We start from the raw sequence: 8877 nt of genomic DNA, 5'->3' as shown, positions 1-8877 counted from the left end.
TACCTTATCAGATGCATAAATTTAATCATAAAACATTGAAGTCAATTTACAAAGCTGAGTGTGTACTTAAGTGATTAACTGAATTGGGGCCAGAGTGCTCAGCACCTTGCAAGATCAATCCCAAACTGAATGGAGAATGAGAACCATTGTCGTCAGAATATGACTCTAGTACAAATACCCCTGATATTATATAAAGGCACTTGGTGAAACTTTTGCTCAGTTGAAGCTACTGCCAAAATTCCCAGTGACTCCATAACTTCATTCATTGTCTGGGTACACCACAAGAAGGACAGGAGACTTGTTATGGGTTTTAATCAGGCCACAACTTTATTATATAGCTGTCTGGGACTACCCGGCAGACAAAGTGTACAGTACAGGCAAATCCATGCTTATTCAAATCAATTCTCTGGGGCTTCCACCAGTCCCCCTTTGTTTCCATCCAGGTCCCCCAGCCGACCCATGGCTTGGACCTTACCATCCACCAGCTTCATAAGAGGGTTAAGGAAGGCTATGAGAATGGGGTGGGTGGGTTGGCTCCCTGCCGTACCAATCAATGGAGTCCCCGAACCCCCTCCCCCATTCTGTTTCTTTATCCAGTACCTCCTGTTAAGTCCCTTACCAGGCCATTTATCTGGTCACTAGCCGCCCTCCCTATGGAGTACCTGCACTGAACATCCGCCACAAGGAGGCACCAGCAATTTGCTTGTCTGCCTCCCTCCAACCCTGCTGGGTTCCCAGACATCTCCAAATGGCCTGTTGCCTAGCAGCCCTACTGGAGAGAGAGAATCCATTGCCCCATGTGTGTTTGTCGAGGGGCACCAACAGCTGAATCGTTCTTGACCTGGTACTGCCACAACCGCCCTCCACGGTGGGCCACATAGATGACCCCTTGCCTGGATCCTGGAATTGACAAAACAAAATAAACAACTTGTAAGCTGGAGCCAAAAATCTCCCTTTCACTGCCACATCATATTCCGAGGTTCCAGAGAGCCAGCGGCATCTGCTCAAGTTTACTGCTAGCTCCTGATGCAAGCTTGCAAAATCTGTCAAACTGGAAAAGAGACAAGGTGTCTGCTATGCCATTATCCATGCCCGGCATGTGCTTTGAAGAAAAACAGATGTTGAAGGTTAAGCGTTGTAGAACAAACACCCTTAGCAACTTCATAGCCCTGTGCGATCTGGAAGTTTGGCAATTGATAACCTGTACTACTGTCATGTTGTCACACCAGAAGCACACGCTTTTATCAGCCAACTCCAATCCCCAAATCACCACTGCAACTAAAAAATTCCAAGGTCATGTCTCTCACAACCCCATTTTGTGTCCAGGCAGCGGGCCATTTTTGTGCACACCATTTGACTTTATAAAACACCCCCAAACCTGTGCCCCCTGCTGCATCCAAGTGGATTTTTAACCCCCTTTGTAATAACCATTTCTCCCTCCACAATGATATGCAATTAACTCGACTCAGAAAACTTTCCCACACCCCCAAGTCCTCCTTCATCTCTCTAGTGACTTGTATGTAATGGTGTAGCCTGGCCATTGCTGCGCCCACCCCGAGCAACAACCCTGCAAGCAAAGTTCAGGTGCCCCAGAATACATTGCAGTTCCTGTAGCCTGAGTTTTTTAGCCCCCAGTGCTCTCTGGAGCAACCCCGATAGCTCCTGAAGCTTATCCTGAAGGAGCCAAGATATGCCCTCCCTGGTGTCCAGCTCAATGCCCAGGTAGGTCAATGTAGTGGAAGGGCCTAGTAATGCACCATGTGGTTTAGTTCCGCTGACCGCACCACTGCCCAGTGCAACACTGTACTGAATTTCTCAAAAGCTGCACAGGATACTGAACAGCCCATGGGCATAGCCTTGTCAAAATAAAATTGCCCCTCAAAACAGAAACCCAACAGGTCAAAGTCCAGTGGGGGCACCGGCAGGAGTTGGAAAGCAGACTTGATATCACATTTAGCCATTAGTGCCCCAGGGCCACATGCCCTAACAATACGAACTACTTCATCAATGGAGGAATAGTGTATGGAACACAGTGCCAGGTCTATCCCATCATTAACAGAGCCACCTTGCGGGTATGACAGGTGATGAATTAATCAGTATGTCCCTGGGGTCTTCTTGGGGACCAACCCCAGGGGAGAAACTCTGAAATGTGCTATAGGCAATTGATTAAATGGCCCAGCTATCCTGCCTTCCTTTAATTCTTGTGCAATTTTTTTTGAACAGTATGTCCCATCCCAGCTACTGACTTTAAATTTTTTTTGACATCAAATGAATTCTATTTCCCACAAAATGGATCCAAAATCCTGCTGTAACCCCATACCACAAATATGCCCCATCTGCCATGTTAGGGTAATCCCATAGGCGAACCCTTAACACATCCGGCATAACTGGCATTGGGGCCCATGCCCATTGCACCACCCCCACTTTTCCCTCCCTCCCCAGCTTGTGCTCTGTGTCCCAGACACCGTGTTCCACCCGTGCCAAACCTGCGGTTGAAGCTTGTGCCACCCCCATTCCTGTTTCCTCCCTGATATCTTTCCCTTCTGCTCTGGCAAGAACAGGCTGAATGGGCCCCAAAACATGTCTCGCAAACATGCCTGTATCTACAGGGGTTGCAAAAACAACCACCATCATTAAATGTCCAGTAAATGCTATTACATGCCTGGGGCCCCTCCCGAGCTTGTTGCGGAATGAACAAACCCCGGCACCCTTAGTGTCATCCACTGCAACCACAGTGTGTGATGAGGTATGTCCCACCTTATCCCAGTTTGTGTTGCTGCCATAATCAAAACTGCTCATCATAATTAAACCAGGACATGCTCCAAAACATATTGTGTGCCTGCCTAATTATATCCATGTACTTAACAAGGCAGAGCTCCTCTCTGGGTGGGCCTGTACTATAACACCCGCATAGATGAGGAAGGTAGCCTCCAAATTTTCTCATGTTCTAGGCACCCTTGGCCTCTTGGGCAGTTCGCTATTTTGCTTGCCTTGCCCATGTTTACTGTCTGTCACCTCCCTGTGCAATAGGGACAATATAAAATCCTGAGAGGCGAATACGTGGATATATTTAGTTGTACTGAGTAGGTGAACTCCCATCGGGTCAGCCACCCCGGCATAACCATACTCAGGTCTGCATGGAGGGAGTTCTGCAGAGCCCTCTACCCTACAGACCTCCCAGGAATCTCTACTATGTCCCATGAAGTTACATGTCCCGATGGCCGATGAGTCCCCATGTACCCACAGGTTCGTTCCCAACATGGGCTTTGCTACCCTTGCTGGGGGCCTTCTGCCAAAACTTAAGCCCATGTTGGGCCTCCCCTGTCACCCTGTGCAGACCCTACACACACAGCTGCCTGAATCTGCTGCAGTAATTGCAAATTAGCTTGCAGCAGCTGTGTAATACCATCAGAGCCCACACTGAAGGTGCCACTCCTAGGTGGGTCTGCCCAGGCTTCTGGACCTCCCACTCCTGGACCCAGAGTATTTACTACCCCGATCAGCTCACTCCTGTCCCCCTCAGGTGAACTCACTGAGTAACTTTTTGACAACTGTCCCTGAACCTCGCTGTGGCCCCTGCAACTGCCACCCCTTGCCAGGCTGGGATGCTGTATACCACCTCTGCCACCCATATCCCCAACCTCTGTGTGGTTCAGATCACACTCACCCCTGTGATCAGCATTACTGCCATCCCTTGTGTTCAGTGGAAGAGAGCTTCCTGGTTCTAGGTGACCTTGTGCCCTTTGGAAGCACTGTAATGCTGTGGAGAAAACTTAGAAACAACTTTACTGACCATTTGCTGCACAGCTCTGCTGACTACCCCATTAATCCACACCGACCGCCCAACTACATGCGTGGACGCTTCCCCTTGGTCATTTCCCTCCCTCAGTTCATGCGGCTGCCCTGGGTTAGGCCCTGAGTTATTAAACACACCACCCAGGGCATTTGTGAGCACCCCCTGCCCCTGCTGCAATACTGTATCCCTTGGGTCCCCTTCCAGCCCTTGGGCTCCATTGGGCAAAAGTATAGACACCTGAGCAGCAAACTGCTCAGTGGTACTTGAAGCAGTTACATTTCCTTGCCTTTGCCTCCCCCTCCCAATGCACATTGATTGTTTCCCATGCTGAGAGCCTGAAGCCAGCCTGTCTCCTGACTGCAGCAGCAAAGCTCTACTTGCTAAATCACCCCCAACTTGTAAATTTTCTCTGCCTGCCCTTTCCTGCCCTTGGAGCTGGGGGGAAAACAGCCCCCTGTTTTCCTGAGCTCACCTTTCTCCGTGCCCCTGGTGCCAAACTGCTTAATCCTGATTGCTGCTGACTTCCTCGCTGCGTGGAGCAAAGAGACTTGCCCCACCCAGCTTTTGTACCTTTATACACATTCCTGGGGGGCGGGCGGTGAGTCACTGCTGCAAAGCTGACCACCAAGCACCTTTTTTACAGCAGTTTCTGAAGTTCTCCTGCCTCTGCCCCCACCAAAGCAGAGCTATCCTTCTTTGAGTAAGCCCAGACAAATTCTGCCCCCTTTAATTGTGGTGCAGTCAATGTAGATGAGGGTCTAATCTCACATGCAGAGCTGCTACTTCTGTATGAGGTGGGGGACGGGGGGGTGAAGGTGAATAAAGGACTCAATGACTGTCGAATTAAACAGAAAACCTTTCATTTTTAAAACAGAATAAATTTGATATGTGAAACAACACCACGCTGTATATGGGACCCCCCCCCAATGTCAATTTGGGAAAGTTACTGTGCAGGGTAGGATCACATTCTGTTTACATCCCCCAAGTGAAGTAACCTGGAGAAAATTTTCAAACCCTCCTAAACATTCTGTCTGCAATTGTAATTGAGGACGAAGAGAACATTTTGATGTAAGAGTTTAACATATGTAGAATAATTCAGGCCTAATGACCACAGCTCTGTGAAAAGAGGAGCGAATATTATCAGTCAGTTCAGTGAAAGTGTTAGAAACATACAACTCAGAGTAGGATGGAAAATAAACTAGCAGTGGAATTGAATAAAAATAGGTGCTGAAGCATATGATAATATTTAGGGCTGAATTCTGCTCTCTTTTCTCAAGAAAAATTTGCATTGACTTCACTAGAATTATTTTGATTTTGAGTTGTCTGGTGCATGTGTGTGTTAAACCAGCTTGAACAATAATGACTTTGTAAGAGAGGAGAGAGGGAAATTATACATTTAGAAAAGAAAAAAAACAATAAATGCTCAGAAAAACACATCAGACAAACTGCCAATGGAGAGAAAATGATGTTGGCACCTGATAATCCTTAATCTTTTGAAAAAAATTATCAGGTAGAAAGAGGCTAAAATGAACTCAAAGTACCTCTGGTGGGGATTTTGTATAAAGTTGTAATTGGACAGAGTGAGAGGATGGAATGTCCATTACACAACAAGATAGCTCATTTAAGTGCTCTAAAATATAGGCCACAGGAAGAGAAACTGGGCACCAAAGCAGCTTAGTAATGGAGAGTGGAAAAAAAGGGATCATAATCACAAATAGTGAACATATCAGATTCTGTACATATCACAACAGGTTTGGGGGCTTTACTCCAAATCTACACACACACACAAAACCACACCAAAAACTCCTTCTCCCTCCCCCACCAAATAAAAAAAGCAATAGAAAAGACAATAGGAAAAAAGGCAGAATCTTTTGCTATATATGATTTGGTGAAACACTTCACATAAAATACCGTTTTACAAATATAGGGCTTGACTGCACCATTTATATACAGATCATAGAAAAGGGAACTGCCTCTGGGAAGCGAGATGGCCACTGGAGCTTCTAAGTGCACAGAAGCTGAGAGCATGGCTACCCTTGCAGAAGTAGAGCGCTTTGAGTTAAACCAGCCTTCGTAGAGCGCAGTAGGGAAAGTGCTGCAGTCTGTCCACACTGACAGCTGCAAGCGCACTGGCATAGCCACATTAACAGCTCTTGCAACGGCCACAGAGAGCAGTGCATTGTGTTAGCTATCCCAGTATGCAAGTGGCTGCAACGTGCTTTTCAAATGAGGAGGCTGGGTGGAGTGTGACAAGGAGTGTGTTGTGTGTATGTGGGGGGAGAGAGAGTGGGTATGGGGGGGCTGAGAGCATGTCAGCATGTTGTCTTGTAAGTTCAGACAGCAACAGACCCTCCCTCACCCCTACGCTCCCCGGCCTCTCTCACTCACCCATAGCATTCCACAGTAATGGTTGCTTTGTCTTGGATCAGATAAGCATGCCGGCTGTCAGAAACGGAGTTTTCAAAGCGCATATCGGCATGCCTGAAGTGATTCCAAAACAACAAGAGTGGCCACTTGACTTAAGGGGATTATGGGATGTTTCCGAAGGCTGATCAGAGCGCAGTAATGCAACACCTCGTTCACACTGATGCCCGGGCATTTCAGCCAATGCGCACCAAGTGTTAATCTTCTCGCCAACATGGAGTACCAGAAGTGCTCTAGCCCTGGAGTCAGAGTACTCTACATGCCTTACCAGTGTGGACGGGTAGTGAGCTAGGGCGCCCGGGGCTGCTTTAATGCTCTGTAACTTGCAAGTGTAGCCAAGCCCTGAGTGTCTGCCGTTACTATCTTTATGGGGTGTTGCTTAGTCCTTCTCCCTCAAAATGATCAGTCAGCTCTGCTGATTGATGTACACAATTGATGTGCAACTCACCTCCCCAATCTTTCTTAGCCCCTTTGAAGCTCATGTTCCTCATGGGCAGTAGAGAGGGAGCAGTTTCTGCTCACCACAATATTCAAAGGGTGCATTTCTGCTTGAATCTTACAAATGACCATACAGGAGGGAAGGAACTCTCCTTCCTTGCTCCCACTATGTATTCACTTAGTCTGGCCCTTAACTTGGAGAAGACTCCACTGTACTGTAACGTCAAGATCAAAGATTGTGAGGTGGTCAGGCCCTGCTAATAAGGGCCATATAATACCTGAGATAGATAAACATACTAATAAAGATGGCTTCATGATTTTTCTCTTAAATTTCAGTTTTCATTCATATATTTTATTTTGAATTAAAAATTCTGCTGCAGTGTTTGCAGGCTGGACAGTGGAAACCAATGCTAGTGCATCAGACCCAGAATGAGGATCTGACTCATCTTCCTAGATCAACATGAGGGAAATCCAAAAAAGAAAGCAAAGTGCAATTCTGCTTTCACTGATCCAGGGTGACTCCCAGTCAAGTCAGTAAGAGTAGCATTCTTTTCAGTGAGGGCAGAATGAGGCCCAATTTGGGAAGTGTAAATTGGATTTTTTTTAATTCTTTGATTTAATAAGCTAAGATATAACAGAAGACAGGAATTTAAAAGAAGACTTGATTCTCCTTTACACTAAAGCCTATTTACATCCACTTTAAGGCCCCTTAACAATGCCTGAGCTATGAAAAGTGCTTGAATGTAACAATACAAACCCATGTTTTTTAACCAGACTATGCCCTCTCCACAGAACCCTGTGATGTGGATGGTCTCAAACATAGTTCTACTAAACTCTCTTTAGCTTCAGCTAGTCCAGTTATAGTGTGGACAGAGTTTTACAGAAAACCGTAATAGTCCATTTCTCCAAGGCAATTCCACACTCCTCAACCTAATGTCAACAAGGTAATCGCTTCCAGAGGAGCTACTTCCAAACAAGGGCAGCTAAACCATGATTCATCAGCCTCTAAAGAGCACATAACTGATGTGCGGTATAACATAGTTTTGAAAACTAATCTAAAGTTGAATTGTTGTGCAGAGAGCATAATATACTTGCACTTTTCTGTTTTTCTTATTTTCTTTACCATTTAACAGTTAAACAAACAAGCACATTTTCCAGTGGCATTTTGCTTCTGTTTAAACAATTTGAAACAAAGTAATTGTAAAACACAAAGAATAAAGCATCAATATTATGATCCATGTGCAGATGGTATGTTAGCCTGACCTTGTTTATCACTGGACCACGTCCTGTGACAAGGTTTTATGTAATGACTGCAGCAGTCCCTGGCTATTTTCTTTGTGTCAGATATCTCTCTTGTCTTCAAGTAATACAATTTTAAGATAGTAGTGGCATTTCTGACAGTTAACAGTTGGGTGATTTTGTATCCAAGTACACAACTTTGCTTGAGACCTTTTTAAAATACTGTAGTGGCTGCTTCTAATAAGAGATTATCTGGTCTTCCATTTTACTTTCTAATCTACCTTCATTAAAAGTGTTAATGTTCATTTTGAACACTATGCAATTACTATTAAACAGAGCATGTGATTTGCTTAGCTCCTTGCATGCTAATAAAAATTTGTTTAAGCTGCCTGTATCCATAAGAGCCTTATTTGAAACTTGATGTACTGTAATGATCTATTATCAAAAAGTAAAAAGCATAGACCAAATGTAGCATCCTCACAAGTGTAACCTCATTAGTTTTGGACATAAAATATCGCAGGAGGGTTGGTTAGTATCTCATATTATGCCTTTTTAATTTCTAAGCATTTACACATTTTTTCCTGCCTTTCACGCTCCTTATATGCTGCCCTCTTTCCAAATCAAGCAGTTATTAGGTCAACATATATTTAAAGAAACAGCAACATTATTTACTACATGTGCATTTTACTGAAAAATATCAATGATCAATTCACTTCCACTAGAAAGATTTTCATTTCAGCCTGTAGGTCACAACAGAATAAATGTTTCTATTGTTCTTTTCTGGGTTTTTTATACTGTCATTCACTATTTGTTTATATACTATTTGGATAGGAGAACTCCAAGAATACTATTAATAGTTACCTTTAATAGTATATCCAGTAAAGAGGGAACACTTACCACACTTTGGAGGCTGGTCTTCTGAAAATCTTCCCATTTTTAAATCTATAGTTTGGGTCATCCAGATGCTGCCCTTCAAAAAA

General features: G+C 44.8%; 1 long non-coding RNA gene across 1 annotated transcript; it reads right to left on the bottom strand.

The window, feature by feature from the left end:
- Positions 1 to 380: 380 nt before the first annotated feature.
- Positions 381 to 4330, bottom strand: LOC120402412. The gene is made up of 3 exons (XR_005597225.1): positions 4269 to 4330; positions 3668 to 3772; positions 381 to 900 (listed from the first exon to the last, which is right to left on the bottom strand). It is a non-coding gene; the product is annotated as an uncharacterized LOC120402412 (long non-coding RNA).
- Between the last annotated feature and the right edge of the window lie 4547 nt (positions 4331 to 8877).

Source organism: Mauremys reevesii, linkage group 3 (assembly GCF_016161935.1).
Source record: "Mauremys reevesii isolate NIE-2019 linkage group 3, ASM1616193v1, whole genome shotgun sequence".
NCBI lineage: Eukaryota > Metazoa > Chordata > Testudines > Geoemydidae > Mauremys > Mauremys reevesii.
The sequence above is the reverse complement of the archived record's forward strand: the minus strand, read 5'-3'. Positions and strand labels throughout refer to the sequence as shown.